Source organism: Perna viridis, chromosome 10, assembly GCF_037379345.1.
Source record: "Perna viridis isolate PV_CMFRI_1.1 ecotype Kerala chromosome 10, ASM3737934v1, whole genome shotgun sequence".
Taxonomy (NCBI): Eukaryota; Metazoa; Mollusca; class Bivalvia; order Mytilida; family Mytilidae; genus Perna; species Perna viridis.
Genome location: NC_142454.1, coordinates 30,207,016 through 30,226,602, shown reverse-complemented (window position 1 = coordinate 30,226,602; position 19,587 = coordinate 30,207,016). Strand labels below are relative to the sequence as shown.

The 19,587-nt window shown below is 34.4% G+C and overlaps 1 protein-coding gene across 6 annotated transcripts in view; it reads left to right on the top strand.

Annotated features, from left to right (window-relative positions):
* Positions 1-58: 58 nt before the first annotated feature.
* Positions 59-19,587, top strand: part of LOC148605320 (uncharacterized) — a 29,094-nt gene continuing 9,565 nt past the window's right edge. For 2 of the 6 annotated variants that reach the window (XM_088550922.1, XM_088550919.1), the window contains exons 1-3: positions 59-198; positions 2,953-3,276; positions 4,939-5,170. The gene's annotated coding sequence lies outside the window, so the exon portion shown is untranslated. Of the gene's footprint in view, positions 199-2,952; positions 3,277-4,938; positions 5,171-16,806; positions 17,081-18,196; positions 18,572-19,587 lie in introns of those variants that run through there. The other 4 variants (XM_088550918.1, XM_088550925.1, XM_088550924.1 and 1 more) reach the window with 4 other exon arrangements.

Genomic DNA, 19,587 nt, shown 5'->3' with positions numbered 1-19,587 from the left:
TATGGTAAAACCTATCCGAAAACAACCCCTTATGGAGCCTGAAATCAATTCGGTTTCGACAGGTATTCGGTATCCCACGGTCAAAGATACGGTATCCCAAGGTCAACGATACGGTATTCCAAGACCAAAGGTACATTCAAATTGAAATAAAGGGATTTTCAAATGTGTCTGCCTAAGACAGGTGTTCAGTTTACCAAGGTAAAATATACATTCAAATAAAAAAAAGGACTCTCAAATGTGTTTTCGGATAATTCAGAGTTGGGTTTTTTACAGGTTTTTACCGTATTTGCTTTGTTGAATTTATCATTCATTTAGTAAATACATTTAAACGATATCGTGGGGATAGCACAAAATGTCGTATCTGATAGAAGTGCAATTTACAGTTTTCTTCGTAAAAATAATCAAAAACGATTCATGTTAACGTTATTTGAAAAAGTTAGAAACATTTGTTTCGTAATTGAATAGCTCAGGACTATAATGTATTAGCAGTTTTTTTTAAATGGTAATGAACCTGCAATTCTGGTTTATGTGAATCTTCCTGACAAACCAATTATCATCTACTATCAACTATGTTCAGATTCAATATTTTACCAGTCTCACCACTTGTAAAACATACATATATCACGGTATACAAGTATGCAACCATATATCTACAGGTACCTGTAAAATGTGAATCGAAATGAAAATGAAAGGAATAGAAAACGAAACGAAATGAAAACGAAACGAAATAAAACGAAACGAAATAAATCGAAAAAAAAGGACATTCAATGCAAAAAATACTCAATTATTATGCGACTGGCATATAATCAGTTTTCAGTCATGTTGAGGCAAGTAATTATTTTAATTGGTGTTTTAAAACAATAAATGTATGAAACGCTGTAATCGGAATCCGGGTTGCTCATTTATTCTTAAATTGTTGTATATATTGTTTTATTTGTAGTGTTTTGTACACATTTCGTCTTGGGTTGGTCGATGATGGTTATCAATATCCTGTTTATCGTTAACATCATGGTTGTTTTGCTTTTACCCCATTAATTCAAATCTCAAAACAAACTCTTGGAGCTTTCCATTTTCAATTGAGTATATAAGAAGAAGGAAACAACATGTACAGCTTCGTTTAACAAACCATAGTACCACAAATAGGTTAATTTCCCCAGAAGTGACACAGTAAGTCTAAAGAATCATTGTAGTTGTGCCAACGAAGTGAAAGCGAACTGTGAAATTTTAAAAATCTAAAAATGAAAACCAAAACTAACTCAATTAATAAAGGATAAAAAAACAAAACAAAAAAACAAAAACAAAAAAAAAACAAACAAAAAAAAAACAAACAAACAAAAACAAACAAAAAATAAAAAACAAAACAAAACAAACAAGAAACCAACCAAACAAACAAACAGCAAATTATTTGAATTGTACTAAAAATAAAGTGGCGGATACAGAAGGGAGCGGAAATGAATTATCTCTTTTCTTATTGCAAAGATACGATTTTTCAGCTAGAAAGTTAATTTCAAACAATCGAAAGTTTTGTTTTCCACATTTTTAAACAAAAACATAGGTCAACAGCACAAATTTTTATATCTTACTCTGCTAAAGAATACCAAAATGTCGGGTCAAAGACCGAAATGACCGTTTTTCGTTAAACAGGAAGACAGGAAGTACAAGTACAAATGTAGATTATCGACGGGCCTGAAATCTGATCACACGATATGGGATTCGTACTTGTACCTGTGTACCAAATATCAAGAGGCTGCGATGAAGAGTTGCTGAGGAAAGTTTTCCGGAAATAATGGTCCCGCATGCCCAACCAATGTTCACCATACTATAACCAGATTTTCACTATATGGAAGTAGGCAGATAAATGGTAGTGTGCATGGATTAAAATATCGAGCCTTTGAATCTGATTAAAATGTTGTGCCATCGAAAAGTACAAAATGTAGTACTATACAGTCAGGCTAATTCTGAAAGGTTCATCTCATTTAGTTGAAATGAAGATGATTTTAGGCAGTTACCATGTAATTAAAAACGGAAAGGTTGATTTTGTTTCTTAAAGTACACATTTTTTTCTAGTTATTGATATGTTAGGGAACTATCATTTTGATTTGTGACTGGGAAGGTGGGGGTGGGCTTGGAATTTGAAATAAAAAGGTATAATTGAAATTTTCAAGAAACAAAAAGCCAGGACAGGTCATAAGAAAAAATTAAATAGCAGGAGTTCTGTTGTTATAAAATTTGCAGTGAGTACACCTGCATTATGAAATACAATAAAGTAGACGAGAATCATCTTCAGGGTAGAAAAATAGCAGTAAACAAACTGGACTCCACTTACTGAGTTCAATAAGTTGATTGTTTTAAAACACCGACTCAAAATAAAATTAACTTGAGTCAACTTGACTAAAAACTGCCCGTTGTATAATAATGAATATTTGTTAATAATAATGTTAAATATCTAAATCGATTTATTTCGTTCGATTTGTTTTATTTTGTTTCGGTTCCAATTAATTTGACTGCAATTTGTCCCCCCCCCCCAATTTTCATTTCTTTTCGTTTCGCATTTTACAAGTACCTACATGCATGTTTACAATATAACTATATATTAAGTAGACATTTATAGTATCAGTAAAATACATAACTACATGATTATACAAAAATCTGTAAGAAATTGAAAAAGCTGTCACTTCTAGTATGAATGTTGAAGCTGATTTTGGCAACAATTTCAAATATTCAGTACTTTGGAAAATGTATGTCAATCATTATCGGATAAGCGAAATATATTTTTTAAGTTTCTTACTTCATAAAACAGAACAAAAACATTTCATAACGTAAATCTGCATATAATGGCATGTTAATAATACATGTCAATTGATCATCTTCCTCTTGATCTGAATTTACCTCCTGTATTGGAGCACTCGGAATGTTATCAATTGATTATATTACTTTTTTTTTTAATTTTAGAGAAAACCCACCATTAATAATGGAAACAACAAAATCAACGAACACTAATCCGATCTGTAATCCAATCATATCAAAAATTGATCTGACAAAATAGATATTACACCACCGGAACAGCTGGTACCGCAATGATTTTGACTTGGACAGGCTTTTTAAACGAAACGGTGGGTAATCTCGGTTTTACAGCGCACAGAACTTCCCTCTTCCATTGCAGCGAAAATATGCCGGTGGTGATTAAATAGTATTTGCATGCTATAGTGTCATAATTGGTAAATCATTGGTCATATCAACACATTTTGCAGGAGATGAAGGTATATTGCTGCACAGGTAAGAAACATTTATAATTTTAAGATTAAAGTCGTCTCTATCATAATAGATGACCGCTATTGTCAAATACGAACACATGCAGCATGCAAACTTATATGTACACTTCACTGCATTAAAGTTATATACAGGAGTTGCACAGTTCATCCTGGATAAAGATTAAATTGATCTTAAGAGGACCGATACCGCAACATTACATTAAGAAAGCGTATTTCAACTATAAGGTAAAATGAATGTTCTGAGTTAAAACATATGAGCGAAATTTAACTTAAAAAGGGAATTTGTTTCCAAATCCCAATATAATGTTTATAAACTTTTAAGATCTAAAAATTATAGCACATATAATCTGTGATATAATTCTTAGATTTTAAGTTTATAAACATTATATTGGGATTTTGAAACAAATTTCGATCTTTTTATTGTAAAAAAATCTTAGGTTTTCACGATTAACACTAACGAGTTTTAAAATCTAAAATAACCACATCAGAATGGACCACGGACGACGCGTTCACACTAAAGTCGCCCCGTAATTGTTAGTCGGCAAGCGTATTCAGCCTTATTATATGTATTGCATAGCAGCATTCTCTCGACTCACACTCCAGCGACCAGATAAAGTTGAAACCATCTCCATGCAGGATCCCGGAGTGTACTAATTTTTGAGTCAACCAGCAACTGACACATAAAGCATTTGTCTGGGAGAGAACGATTCCATTTGATCACTCCTTTTTTGTTGAAAACGAGTTATTTTATCTAATAAATTTCGCTTTTCTCAGATCATAATAAGTAGGACACGATGTTAACATATGTACCAGATCTTCGGATTCTATACGGCAAAGTGGACAGATTAGGTCAACCTCTGATTTGTTAACTTTTGCCTTATTTGCAGGATATAAGTAGCAGTTAACATACGTGCCATTGTCACTGCCTGTCTCACTTCTTTCACCGAGATCAGGACTGTGTCCCAAATTATGTGTGTTTTGCCTACATTCGTGTTTTCGACAGAGAGCATGCGCTCAGTACTTGAATCCAGTAGTTACGAATTGTAGTTTTTGTTATTTTTTCCTTTCTAATTTACTATATCGTGTTGACATTATAGCTTCAAAAGATGGTAACTGGTGCTTGTACATTATTTCTGATATACGCACAAAGAAAGACTTATTTGGCGTTTGTGCATCTCAGCCTGTTAATAGATTAACGGGTGATATTTCGGTTCTATCCAGTAGATACTGAATTTGGCAAAGAGTTTTCAAATGGAATTTTGAAAGTAGCTCAAAATCTTGCGATAGTAGATTCATGGTTTCTAATCCATATAGTAAACGTGGATGAACATAAATTTGATCAATTCTGTATGAACTTCTTGGGTTTTAGACATTTGACCCATGCACGCCTGATTTTTCAGAGAGTATAGAGTTTTTCTAGCTTAAGATATTCGCTCTCCTGCATTTATTGTTGTTTTATTTTGCACTGTTCTTTTTAATTCAAAATGGGATCTTTCGGGCTTGAATTCATGTATTTCTCCCATTTTAAGGTTATCATTGTTTTTCCGGTGAATTTAAGATTTAGTTCGTACTGAATTTCACAATTGCAATACTTTTTGTAGGGTATTCATTTGTATTTGAAATATGCCTTATTGGAGGACGTTATCGATCATTTCTTGCATTTCAGATTTGTTGTTAGAATGTAAGATTACTAGTGTAGTGTCAGCACATATTAGGTAAAGAACATAATATATGTTACCAATAGAAGCGCATGTTCTGTGTTTTTGAGACCTGAAAGGACCTTGTTCACGTTTTGCTAATAGAGATAGAATGGATGAATCCCTCCCTGACGTACAGCCTGTTTTATCGGGGACAGGTGGCTCGTGCTACCCTGCCATTTTACTGTAAATGTTATAGAGGTATTTAGTTCATGTATTATTTTCCAAATGATAGTAAGTGAAACCCCAAGAAGTTAAGTTTGCTCAGGAGCATTTCATGATTCAAAGTCTTTTTGACTGTCCAAAACTGTTATAAATATCGTATTTTTCCCTGTTATCCACTTGCATATTTCGGATAGAATTAGAGCTTCCATACCACTGGTAAAACCAAACTGTAAGTCTAATGGTAGTATCTGTTGACATTTTGCCTTGATTTATACCACATAATCCCCAAAGATTTCCCCATGAATGGAAGTTACAATTATGAATCTATAGTTTTAGGTGTTAGTACGATTTTTCCCTTTCCCGAGGACTGCTATAATAACTCCTTTCTTAAATGACTCTGAAACCAGTCGTTTTGATCACTTCACGGAAAATGTCCTGATAGAAATTGAGGATCTCAAGGCTAGAATATTTGATATGTTCCGATGAAATACCAAATTCATCTGCATATTCATATTTGAAATTTTCATCTTTATTTCGTCAGCTGTTATTGTGAGGTCTGGATTCTCTTAGAATTTTGTATTGATAGGGTTGCATCGTTTCTTGCTACAGTTCAAAGTATTATCGTGAAATCTACATTTTGAATTGGTGTGACAAGTGTTTCAAAGTACTAGTAGCTGGCAAATAACTTTTGATGATTATTTATTGTAATGACTTGATGATTATTTGAATGGAGGCTGTCAGGTCTGATCTTATTTTTGTTTGATTGATGTCGCTTAATTAACCGAAAAAGTTTTTGTTTTCTGTGTTTTACTCCAGTTCTAAATATTTTTGCCGATTAATCGCAATTTCTTTTCATTGCTGTTTTCTGAGAATAGTGTTTGCCTCTTTTTATTCCAGAAATAGCTTATGGTTGTCTATATGGCGTCATGCAAGATTCCATTCCATGTGCTTGCTTTTGCTCAAACTGAATGATTTTCAAACGGTTGGAGAGGCTTTTCTCTTGAAACTATTTAGTCTGATTTTACGTTTTGGTACTGTCTTATCTGTTGACTGAAGTAGTACATTGGTTAATATTTCAGTGTAGCCTAGGGTAACTGAAGATTTTCCCTCTCGTTATGATGGGAAGACATCAGAGTTCGAAATGATCTTTGATATTCTTCTTGATTATGCTCATCCCATTGAAGTTTGTTGGTTGTGTTGCCCTGTTTATGTTTTTTCTGGGGTTTATATTGAGATCTTTTGCAGCAATTAATGAGTAATAGAGAGCAATGATTGGAATGGTTGTGGAGGTAAGAAATGTCTGGAAAATGATTTCGTGTGTCGTTGTGTTGGATGAGTTATAAAGCATGTTGATATATATTATATCGCTGTTGTGGGAGCACAATGTTTTGTATATGTCCTATGCATATACATGTATTAATTGTTGGATCATGGAGAGGTTGTTGTCTTGAAATGTTTGGTCCCCTGTTGTTTGTATATACATAGAGTGGAGGAGTAATCAAGGGAACCAAGGTTATAGCGGTAATCAAAAGAATGTAATCCAGGGACAAAAACCAGACATGGAAAACAGACATACACAACAAAGAACATAAAGTAACTAAAATCATACATACAAAGTAACAAAAGTAAATGAGCAACTCGGACTCTACTAAAAACTGGGAGCATGGACCAGGTGTACCGGTAGGGTAAGCGTCCTCTGCTTTTCTAGAAACACCCGCCGAGTTGCTCATAAAAAGTCAAGTCCGGTGTAGACAAACGAGGGAAGGAAAACTATGACCCGTTGAATAAATCAGTTTTCATGGTGCTGATGGATACACCATAACGATCCACGAGTTCAGGATAACGACCATAAAACTTCTGTAGTGATGACTTCAATCTTGTAGCAACATAACCCTGTTTCAGAAGCCTATTTGTTAGAGTTCTAGCGCGATACAAAAAGTCTGCGTAGTTTTGGCAAGCTCTGGCATAACGTATGAGTTGTGATATGAAAACTCCATAAGCAGGAGCCGAAGGGATGTTGCCACAGATGAAAGGAAAGTTGACAATTCTGAATGAAAAGTCATCACGTTTGTCGTAAAGTTTGGGCAATAGTTTTCCTTTACCATCGATTTCTAAGAGTAGGTCAAGATATGAGGCTGACTTCACAGTGTCTGTAGTATCCTTTATCTCAAGTTCTTTTGGGTAGATGCGATATATCAAATGCTCGAAATTAGGATTGTTTAAAGATAATACGTCATCTATATATCGGAAACTGAGATTGAAGGATCTAGCCAAACGATATTCTTTCTTTCTGATCAGATCAGCTATAAAGTCAGTCTCATAAGAGTGAAGGACTAGGTCAGCAAGTAAAGGAGCACAATTTGTTCCCATTGGAATGCCGACCGTTTGTTGAAAAACACGTCCACCACACTGGACAAATATGTTGTCAATTAAAAATTCCAGCATTTTGTAAACATCTTCCTCTGTATATTTTGAAGATGATTTGGAATTATTTCTTACAAAGTATGAGGAATCTCTACCAAGAACTATATATTTGTATCTAGGTGTACCATCTTTTTGGAATAACAACGATGTATAATGTTTTTAAGTCGGGATTTTAACTGAGTATGGGGAATAGAAGTATATAGTGTTGAAAAATCATAGATTTTAATGCTATTATATTCAGATAATAGTCTTGAACTGATTGTCTCCAAAAGACATGGAGACATGGGAATAATTTGAGTTGTTAAAAACTGCCATGAAAACATGCTTTGTTGGAGTTTTCATTGCAATTTGTGTAGTTAGCGCTGTGCTGGTACACATGTGTGAAGTCATCTGATGCTACAGGGCTGTTATGTTACTCAGGATATGTTTGATTTGGCATTTTGGTTATATCATTTTCATTAACGCATCCTCATTCATGAGAACGGCGATTTGATTGCATTTGTTCAGACTGTATCGACCGATTCTGTTCAAGATGATGAAGCCATCTTCCATTAATTGTATGTTTTTTTTCTCGATCATTCAGTATTTGTTCTTGCTCGATGATATACTTCGTTGATTTGGGTCTTGTATTTCAGGTTTTAATTTCAACTGGGAACCTGATGTTCTCTTTTTGTTCTGTTCCATCTCCTCTCGGTTGATCCCTATGTATATTGGTCCAGTTAACAATATGTATTGGGATTTATTATGGTCTCTAAATTTACATAGTGTAGCTTAGATTACCCCGTGCCGACTGATTTACGGAAGCATTGCACTCACACTGAATACCAGGGTAGCTCGGAGAAGCCCGTGCTGACTAATTTTCAGAGACGGTGTTGCTATTAGATATAATTCCAGTACAGCTCGGAGAAACCCATGCTGACCGGCTAGACAGAAAGTTGCTTTTGATAATAGTTTTGTGTGTGGTTTTGTGGAAGCTGTCGATATAGGGTTCTTCGTAGTTGTTGTTATAATGCATAATAGTCCAGTCAATCTAGCAAAATTTTACCAATAATCTACACAAATTGCAACAGAAAATATTTAAGTTTTAATATATAGCATTATAACCCGAATAAACACAGAAAAAAGTCTAACATATTATAACGTGCGGTAAACCTCAAAATAAGCAGTTTCCTATGGAAATTAACATTGAAAAGGAAGATAACTCTGTAAAATGGCTCTGAAAAAAAATTATACACAAGCATGATAATGTCGTACATGATAAATCAAGTGTAGCAATATTGAACATATTAGCATTAATTAAAAGATATCTGTAACTTGTCCATATCTTTTACCAAACAGCAACTTAGATTTTGAAACTAAATAGTAAAAACAATATGCCCAATGTTCTAGATAATGAAGTTCAAGAATTCCAATTGTAATGAAAACGATGAAGTAAATATTCTACTTTTTGTTTTTAGAAGATTCTTTCAACATAAGCAATACAATTGGTAAATAGTGTGCAGATATAAACAATTCCAATTAACAAAATCTAAATGATGGAAGTGCCAGAAAACATGATTTTTTTTATGTAATTAAAAATTACCCAAATATTTTAAATTGCCCATCATAACCAAATGTCTTACAAAATCATAGGCAGCATATTATGTGTGATAGTCACCAAGAGGAAAATTCCACATAAGTATCATACTTTACATGAAATCGACAAAAAACATCTAAAGTTATCTCCTCTTTCCAATGTAAATTTCTGTAGTAATTTTGAAATACTTATTTTTATTTTTCTGCAACCTAGATTTTTTAAAGTTTTTTTTTTCTGTATATATATATATATATATATATATATATATATATATATATATATATATATATATATATATATATATATATATATATATAGAATAATGTTGTGTATTTGAATCAAAATACATTCTGTTGCAATTGTTTTTAGGTTAAAATTTATTTTGAGTGGACTAGGATGTGTCATCATCTTTTGTATACATTTTATCCCTGTTTATTATCTCTGGACATTGGTACTTGTTGCACTTCATCAGGTAGATCTGGCTTGATTACAGCATTATGATTTTTTCTTATAGTCTTGTATCAGTATATTAGGTATAGCTCGAAGAAACCCACGCTGACTGATTCGAGGTGGTACTGTCTTGAGAGTAAGATATTAAATTCTACAGAAGATGTAGAATAAAGTTGGCCTTCAATACATTGCATGTAGATAAAGGGTCGTTCTGGTATTATCTTAGGTAAATAAGAAGCAGCTAATTCAATACAGTCAAAATATAACCAATCGCACTCATGACAACTTCTAGGTTCCAGAGTAGCAATTTGAAAGAAATTGGACAGATACACTGTATTTCCTCGTCCTCGCTATCATTGTGTAAGCCCTCCAGGCGACCAAGATATGGAGCAAGCTCCGAACAGCGTCTGACATTCCGCACTCATACTGTCCAGCTATGACCCGTTTACCAGAAGTTATGATTTGCGATGGTAACAATTTATCATTAATTTCGCTTGCTTTTTTGCTTTTCCTTACTTAGTTGACTTTGGAGTTAAAGTATTATTTCTACCTCTGCTTTTTGTTCATCTACTCCCTTCTGTGCTATGAATGATAGATTGTGCAGTGCAGCATAGTCATTCAGTATATTTGGTGGTTTTTGTTTCAGTAATTAAGTAGTTGTCTTCGTAAGAATCATGCAAAATCTGAAAAATGTGATACACCTCAAAAAAGGCCACATATTTTTATTTTTGTAATTAAGTTGTTTTATGGGTCTATACTATGTAATGTGTACTTATTCGTTCAAATCTGCTTACTCTTAGGAGATAATCAACATTGAAAATCCAATAAATTCTATTGTATTTGAGCGTTATTTACATTATCTCCCTTAATTTTGAAATCTACAGTGCATTCTATATAATTTTTATCACCTAAGAACACAGGTTATATGAAAAACTGAATGTCAATTTCTTTTTACCATGGCAATTTCAACAAAATATCAAAAATAAAAATATGTAGGCGTTCACCCATGAATCACATTTTGCATGATACTTAGCTGGAGTGCCACTTAATAAGCCGAAGTATTGAGGAAAAGTCCGAGATCGTTTGTAGGTTTTTGTTCTATTGTTAGATGTTTACTAGCAAAATGTTGCCCTTCATCTTCCAGATCGAGCCTTTTCTGGATTCAGTGCATGTGCTTTAGATATACATGCTGATCTTTCACGCAAGACTAGATTAAGTCTACGACATCCGTAACGGAGACTTAGTATTGTGCTACGTTGGCTAGCTCTATGTGTGGTACCATCCATGGGAGTAAGTTATTTGGGTATACAATGTATTTGGTATAGAATGACAAAACATGTATTGACTTAAAATTGTATTTCGCTTTAAATGACCAACAGTCAGTTTTCATCTGTGTACTTATTTTTTTGAGCCAATACCTAGCGAGGGTATGGCCAGGGTCTACGCCGTCTGATAAAAGTCGAAATTGTTGTACTTCCTATTTTCAGGGTGATTTTTAGATTTAACTTTCCTGTTGCTTTGAAGATCTTTTGAGAATACTACGCTGTGCACATCTTGCTTGTTTTTCAAACAATAGATTTAACCCGATAGGCAAATTGTCAGGCCTTGGTAGGAATGAATTAAGCTTGGCAAGCGACAAATGTTACAAGGAAATTTAGTTATGAGCAGGATACTACTACAGGCGAATTTCGATAGCTCAAACACCCAAGAGACCGATGAAAACAGTTCGGGCTAGAGGGATATTCGAGTTATCAGGGTTGATTTATGCATAAACTTGAGTGAAGGGACCACAAAAACTGGTTCGAGATATCCATGGTGTTCGAGCCATTGCAGTTCGAGCCATCAAAGTTTAACTGTATATATATATATGTATAAGAAGCTTTACCAGTATACATGTAGCTCGGAGATAACCATGCTGACTGGAAATGATGGTATATGATTATGTACAAAATATAGAGGTCCTCACAAGTATAGCTCGAAAAAACACGTGCTGACTAGCTTTAATTATGAACAAAAACTACAGCTTTACCAGTATAGCTCGAAAAAACAACTGGGCTGGCTAGTCCGGAATGTTGAAGGATTCTAGACTACATATACTTTTGTGAACTACAGGATGTTATTTTACTAAGAGCTGACGAGGTATGTTTAAACTAGCAAGAGTAAAATACAATGTTTTGGGTAGGCAGGGTTGTGAAGCTAGATAACGAGTTAAATAATTCCTCTGGAAGGTACATGTTGTACATTTAACTAGAATTCCATATCTATTATTGAAATATACCATATGTCAATAGAAATATAAGTAGTTCCAATGCGTCCCAGTCCAAAAACAAACTTTTAAGTTATAGTTCTGAAGTTCAGGTACACTCAATTACCCCCAGTGTCTATATACACACCTCCATTGCATCACACTCGGATTCCGATGCTTCCAGCACAAATCCCCATTAATGGCATCATTAGGAATAAATTTTCCTAGACCCATAAAAAACGAATAGTTCTGTGCTAGACAGCATTTACACATCTTAGGTGCCCCAGATGACATTATAAAATAATACATACAGCCCTATCTTATGTGATGATAAATTAATTAGTATTTGCATACAGATTATTTATTCTATAACGTTTCGTCTATAAGTAGACGCGCATGCTTACTTTCTTCTTCTACGAGGAATTTTTTTTTCTTTGCCTCAAAGCCCTGACACAGATCAGATATCTAGATTAATTAATCTAGTGTGAAAGAATCAGTATTATCAAATGAAAGGAAACAGATTTCATCATCAAACTGGCAAAGAAAGGCGTAGGGAGCAGATAAACAGGTACGAGAAGAGCAAATAGGTTTTAGAGCAAAGAGGGAAATGACAAACAAAAACATTATTTTACGTGACATCCTAGAACGGTATTTTGAATGGAACTCCTACCTTTACATTATGTTCATCGACTTTGAAAATGCATTCGATAGTGTTCACTGAGACACATTCTGGAAGAATACCACAAAGATTATTTGTCTAGACAACGGCAATGAATGTGCAATAGTCGATATCGGTGTCGTTCATAATACCGCATATTTTCTGGCTTTCTGTTCCTTTTATTTATTGATTGGATTATAAGAGAAAAAACATTTCCAGTAACAACACTGGCATAAAATGGAACTTAATCTCAAGGCTAGATGATCTACACTAAACAGATAACATAGCTCTCTTGTCCAGGATAAATATCAGATGCAGAGGAAAAGCAACATGAAGATCTATGGAAGAGCAATCGAGCTGAAGATAGATGCTGCAAAAACAAAGAAATAAGTATGGACACCGACAACAAACAAACTAAAGAAATAAATGTTTTACAGTAGAAAGTATCAAGCAATTCATATACGTGTACCTTGGTACAATAGTCAGTCAATCAGGAGGAACACATTAGAGCAATATTACATATTTATTGACAATTTTATTAACCAACTCGACTAGATGATTTGTAGAACGGTTATTTTCGTGTCTTACCAAAATCATATAGGTTTATTTGCATTAATCAGTCTTAAATATCCTTTTTGTATAAAATGGAAGATTTTCCTGTGTTTCTGCAGCTTTTAGTCCTGGTGATCAAAGTTCATGAAATCCAATTCTAACTCAAAATGGCGGTGTCATACGACCGGAAGGTATGATGCCGTATTGGCCCTCTTTTGATCCACATTGGCCCTCTTTTTTCATATTGGCCCCGTATAGATGCCCGGTTTGAATTCATATCAATTGTCAGTTTGTGACATATTTTAACGTATTTTGAGTAGTTGGTTAATACACATGTAATAGAATATATTAATGCGACTGGCTAAAGTTTACAATATGGAATTTATCACACGATTGAAACAGGAATTATAAAGAAAGTGTGATCAAAACCACTAAAAAATAATAAATGAACGAATAAATATAAGTAAATGCACGCACTAATTTAAGAATTTACAGTGTATATTTTGCATAGTAGATCATGTGCATAAATTGTATATAATATAAATATGAAATGCTTTTGCAGTTCTAAACGCATTACATACAAAATGTATGAAACACAGTATATTTATCTCCAACGTTCATGTTATCATTCATTTTGATGTCTGTTCTTCTTTTTATGTTAACATACGTGTTTTATGTCTGTTCGTGTCATCGTTCACTCTTTTGTACAATACATTGAAATTGACATCGAAATTGAAAATGAAATATCAGAATTATTTTATTTTATAAAAAACGGTCAGTTCCAGCTTACGTAACAGTATTGATGACTTGATAATATTTTATATATGCACCTTGACGAAAAAGTCATTGAATAGGAAAATATCCAGATAAGTAATTAATTGAAGTCATGATACTTAGTGGAAATGAATGATCTCGTCCTAGTTAGAATAGGGTTTGACACGTGACGCGGGGCTGCATTATTGTTCTGTCCGTAGATTACCAAAGGTTTATAATCACTTGCAAAATGACAGGTGCTGCTGACGGAGCAGGAGCAGGGCATGCTTATCTTTCCGGAGCACCTGACGCTCGATTGTTTGTGGGAGTTCATATTACAAATGCTTTAGTTTTCTTTGTGTGACGTCCTGTTTCTCTTATCTTCAGTTTTTATGTGTTATCTTTTTTTTTCATTCGGTTTCAGACATTGTGTATGTAGATCGTCTCGGTTTCATGAGTTTACTTTAAGGCCATGGTTTTTTTATGTCGATGTATTTGATCCATTCTTCTGCTTGATATTGCATTTTTTTGCTTTGATAAATTAAAGACCATGTCTCGTCTAGATACTTCAATCCTTATCATGCCGACGTTTTTCATTCAGTTTAAAGTGTTCATTGACTATTACCATACATGTACCCAACTACTCTTTTACTATATGGAGAAACGCTATAAATGGACCAGAGTATAACCTAAATACTAAATAGCAAATACTTTCAGAGACCACCAAAAGGTGTTCAAAATGTGTAAACACAACTTTGAGGAAGCTCTGAAAGGCCCAGACAAAAAGTAACAACGTCCATGGTTCCAGAACCTTAGGACATTTACAAATTTAATGTTTTTAATTGAAAAAAAAGAAAGAAATTCCCCCTTCTTGTTGAAAAGTACTGTTAATCTTATGCAAAATCTGAACAAAAAGGTTAAAATAGACGACTTTAAGTCGAATCTAGTGTAAACTGATTTACGGTGTTATACTAGACAAAGAAATGATACGCCCCGTGCATGTCCGGGTGTTAAAAGAATAGGCCTACAGCAGTGCTAAGCTTGTCGTATAAGGCGACTAAATAGTGCTCAGAAACCTAGCCGGGGGCTAGACGTTCTGCCCACAGAGCAACTGGGATGTGTGCCCCAGGTGGTGGAATGGGGTACCCCTGGCGTGTTACATGCTGGGGTTGTCAGGCAATAATACGGAAAACCTGACCGCAAACCATAGTGGTGCACCGTGTTGGGAAAGATGCCACGTTCCTCGCACGTTAAAGAACCCTGCTGTGGTATTCGATAGGAGTAGGAACCTTTGCGCTCCGCCACAAGAGGCTAAATTGCCCGACCTTACCCATCCCCCTTTTTCCAGTTGCAATCAGAATTTGTCGACCCTATTATCCTTGTGACTCATCCTTTTTTTCCATTTCATGTTCATTTTATCATCCATTTCATGTTCATTGTCTGAATATAGCTGAAATATTGCTGCTCGGACGTTCAACCCCAACAAACAAACAAACAAACAAGAAATGATATCGGATTCGAAAGTTATAAGAACAGTAGTAGTTATGTGGAAATATATCTCCAAATATTAAAACACCTGAAATGCTTTAATGTATCATTTAAAGCTCCTGGCATTTCTGTTCCCTTGACTCTCATTGCAATGTCAACCGATCTTACGCCTGTTGATCCCAATTGATCCCGGTATAATTGAAAAAAATTTCCGGAACGGAAGTGTGCAAATCGTCTATTATAACCTGGAAATCCCTATGCTTTTCTGAATCGAAAAGCCCCATCACCCTTTTACAAATTTCTGCATCTGCCTTTTTTACTTATGGCATGATCTAAGCAAGGAGTTAAATATAAAATGATTCGCATCTCGTAGTTATCGCAATAACTCGCGTTGCGAGATTTCAGTATACTAGCCACAGCTAATTTTCAGTCAAAATAAGGTCATATAAAACATTGATATCATATAAAACATTGATATCATATAAAACATTGATATCACAAAAGCAAAGGAAGCTACAGCTATAAGCATCCTTGTATACACCGTTAGTCCATTTTAATCAATTTAAAACAAATTTTATGATGATCGTTTGGGTTTTGAAGAAGGAATTAGAACTTTGATTTAGGGGATGCCTTTCTCGAGGGCGTGAGTCCGGCCGCCAGTCTTTTTATATCAACAGTTGGTCAAATAAAAATGTCGATATCACAAAAGAATGGGAGGCTACAGCTACAAAATTTCCTATATACACGCTAGGACCGTTTCTGGTCAATTCGAAATGAAGTTTATGATGATAGATCGGGTTTTGAAGGAGGAGTTTAAATCTTAAATGAGGAGGGTAACCGCCCTCGAAGGCGGGGTTACGCAGTCAGGAGTCAAAACAAAGGCTTGTATAAACGTTGATATGACAAATGCAGGGAAAGCTACAACTATAAAACTCCTTTTAACACCGCATACTATAATCAATTTTTATCAAATTTTATGACGATTGATCGGGTTGGAAAAAGGAGTTTGAATTTTAATGAGCAGGTAAGTACGCCTTCGAAGATGGGACAAGGTTGAAAATTTGATAAGAGATTAAGGTCTCGAATATCGAGGTATTGATCAAAACAAAGCATTGAAATTGTCTGGAGGCAACTTGAGGTAGGAAATTTTTTTTTCAAACCATAATGGTCAGAATACCTACATTTATCGTGATGAAATGTTGAAGGGACGGAAATCGTCCGCCATTTACAGGGCACGCTCAGCATCAACGAAATGCATCATGGGTAAGCTCGCTGTATATCGCCCCACGCAACATATTTATTATCGTACTATGTAAACTTGCGCGAGATTCCACTCATTGCTATTTATAAATCCTTGATCTGAGTGAGAAATCCGTATTGAAAAAGAATTATCTTTAACTTTGTAAATAACATTTTTATATTCATGATACGCATGATATGGTAGAGTAATCCCACTTATTTTATAATGTTTCTACATTACTTACAAATTTAGAATATGTCGATCTTATTTTAAACAGAAAGTGTTTAGTAAAAAGTAAAAAAAACAAGTACTATCTTTAAAAAAAAGATAGCCGACGCAGTAATTTTTTCTTTCTTTTACTTATGATTTTCTACATTTCATTCAGGATAAATGACACCTGGCATGCAATTTTCGATACAGTTTTTCCGAACGCCACTTAGTTATCAGTATTTAGCCAATCAAGAAACAGAGTTGCGGTCGGGTGACTTGCGTTTCCATGGAAGAGCGTGTTTAAGGTCAAAGGGTAAAAAGTGAAACTATATCGCGTCGGAAAAACAAGTGTGAGTACAATTCAACATATTGAGAGACTGAAATTAACTGTATTCACGTTTGTTTTTCGAAGTCAAAGTCAAAAATTTTTTGATTAGGATTATCAAAACTGTCTTTCCCCACATCAACATGATATTAAATTCAGTAAACAAATATAATATCATATTAAATGTTTACAAACAAATAATCTGATTGTTTGTCATGCATTTTTTTTTGCTTATTTGTTTTATATCTGTGTGCGTATTGCATCTCATATGACAACAAACTGACCTTTTTACATAATGTTCGTCATGATCTCCATTGAATTCTCAATAAATTGACGTTTGGAAAATAACATAACTATTTTAGTGTTAAAATTTAACTAATAGATCATTACATTGGGTGATGACGTCACAGTTATACTACAAAATATATGAGATGATGGACACGTTTTGTTTTGTCCAATGAGAAAGCTTATTACTACCGAGGTCAAGTTTGTTTGTTTGTTTGTTTGTTGGGGTTTAAAGCCCGAGCAGTAATATTTCAGCTATATTCAAGCGATGAACATGAAGTCGATGATAAAATGAACATGAACTGATGATGAAATGAAAAATGGGATGTGACACAAGGATAATGGGGTCGACAAATTCTGATTGCCACTGGAAATAGGGAGAGGTGGGTAGGGTCGGGCAATTTAGCCTCCTGTGGCGGAGCCCTGTGGTTCCTAATCCGGGAGAATACCATAATATGGTTTTTTTAACGTGCGATGAACGTGGCATCTTTCCCAACACGGTGCATCACTATGGTTTGCGGTCAGGTTTTCCGCATTGTAGCCCGACAAACCCATCATGTAACACACCAGGGGTACCCGATTCCACCACTTGGGGCACACAACCCAGTTGCTCTGTGGGCAGAGCGCCCTAGCCCCCGGCTAAGGTTCTGAGCACTATTTAGTCGCCTTTTACGACAAGCTTAGCGCTGCTGCAAGCGTATTCTTTTGACAAGTTATTGACCAATAATTATGGGTAAGTCTTTGTTAAAATTAGGCAAAATGGGTAAGTTCAGAAACATACATGTCAAAACCCCACATATCTGACAGTATGATTTCATTCAAGGATTTTTTCCTCTATTTGAAAATTCCACTATCTATGCATCACTGGATTTGCTAATAAAATACTCAATAGAATTTTCATTTTCAGTGTATTTCAATATATAACCCAATTTACCAAAAAGATATAAACAAATTGTCGTTTTTCCTTTATTCTGAATAAATGGTGCAATTTCAAACTTTCAAAATTGTGGGTTTTTTTTATACCATGTTTCACCCTTTGCCTGATTCTTACAGAGACTGACACATTATCTACTTTTTGAGAAAAATATTAGCGACACAAAAATGTTCTCCTGAATATAGGAAATCGATATTCTATCGACAATAATTTACCAGTTCTTATCAGCAAATACAGAATTAAGGAAGATAAATAAATTTTGAAGAAGCGTTTTGTGCAAAGAAAATGAAGTAATTCGTAAGTATAAATTGTCTCCTAATTTGTGCTTGTTTTTAGTCCTTTGATATATAATTACACTTATCTATGACTGAATATAAACGACCTATTAAGTAGTTCTCCAGCTAAGAATCATGCAAAATGTTGGTACTTATATTTTATTTTTGGATATTTTGTTTAAAACGTTATAGTAAACAGAAATTAACGGTTGAAAGCCTGAGGAACAATAGTGCCAAGTTTGGTTTCTTTCTGTCTAGTAGTTGCAGAGGAGAAGATTTTTGAAATTCATAGCATAAAAATATTGCAAAAAATATGACAAAGGGCAATAACTCCTAAATCAGTCAATGGATATTCGCGACAGTTTATACTAAGATAAATGTTATCACGCTGAACACTTTTAATTCGTCAAAATTTGGCTAAATCTTGCGATTTCGGAGATATTTGCGAAAAACTACTGTTGACTCATATGCTCCATTTTAGCTACATCGGCCATGTTTATTTTATGACCGATCAAAAACTAGCTAAGCATAACTTTTATACGAGATACTTTAGAAATAACCGAGAACAAATAAAGTTCCAAACGGCCCATTATTTTCATAGATGAAAATTTATGAAAATTTTATACATAAAAAATGCCCCAAAAATAAAAAAATAAACAAAAAGGGCTCCTACATCGGTCACTTGATTTTCACAACATTTTGTGCACTTTTTATGCAGAAATATTTTCAAAAAACGACTCTTTGACTCCTATATGTTATAGTTTAGTACCGGCGGTCATGTTTTTTTTTAATTTCACCGATCAAACACCCTTAGGGCCAGATGAGCCAAAAATAGCCTAGACCCCCCTTTCTAAAACCTCGTACATGTAATTTGTTATTATGAACAAAATCGAAGATATAGGTTTATAAATGCAGATGACTTGTATGGATATTAACTCTGACCATGAAATTTCTTAACAAACAGGAATTACAGGCCGTACAAACGGGAATTTCATAAATTTTCAATCAACTTTAATTTCCGAAAATTCTTAGTTTACG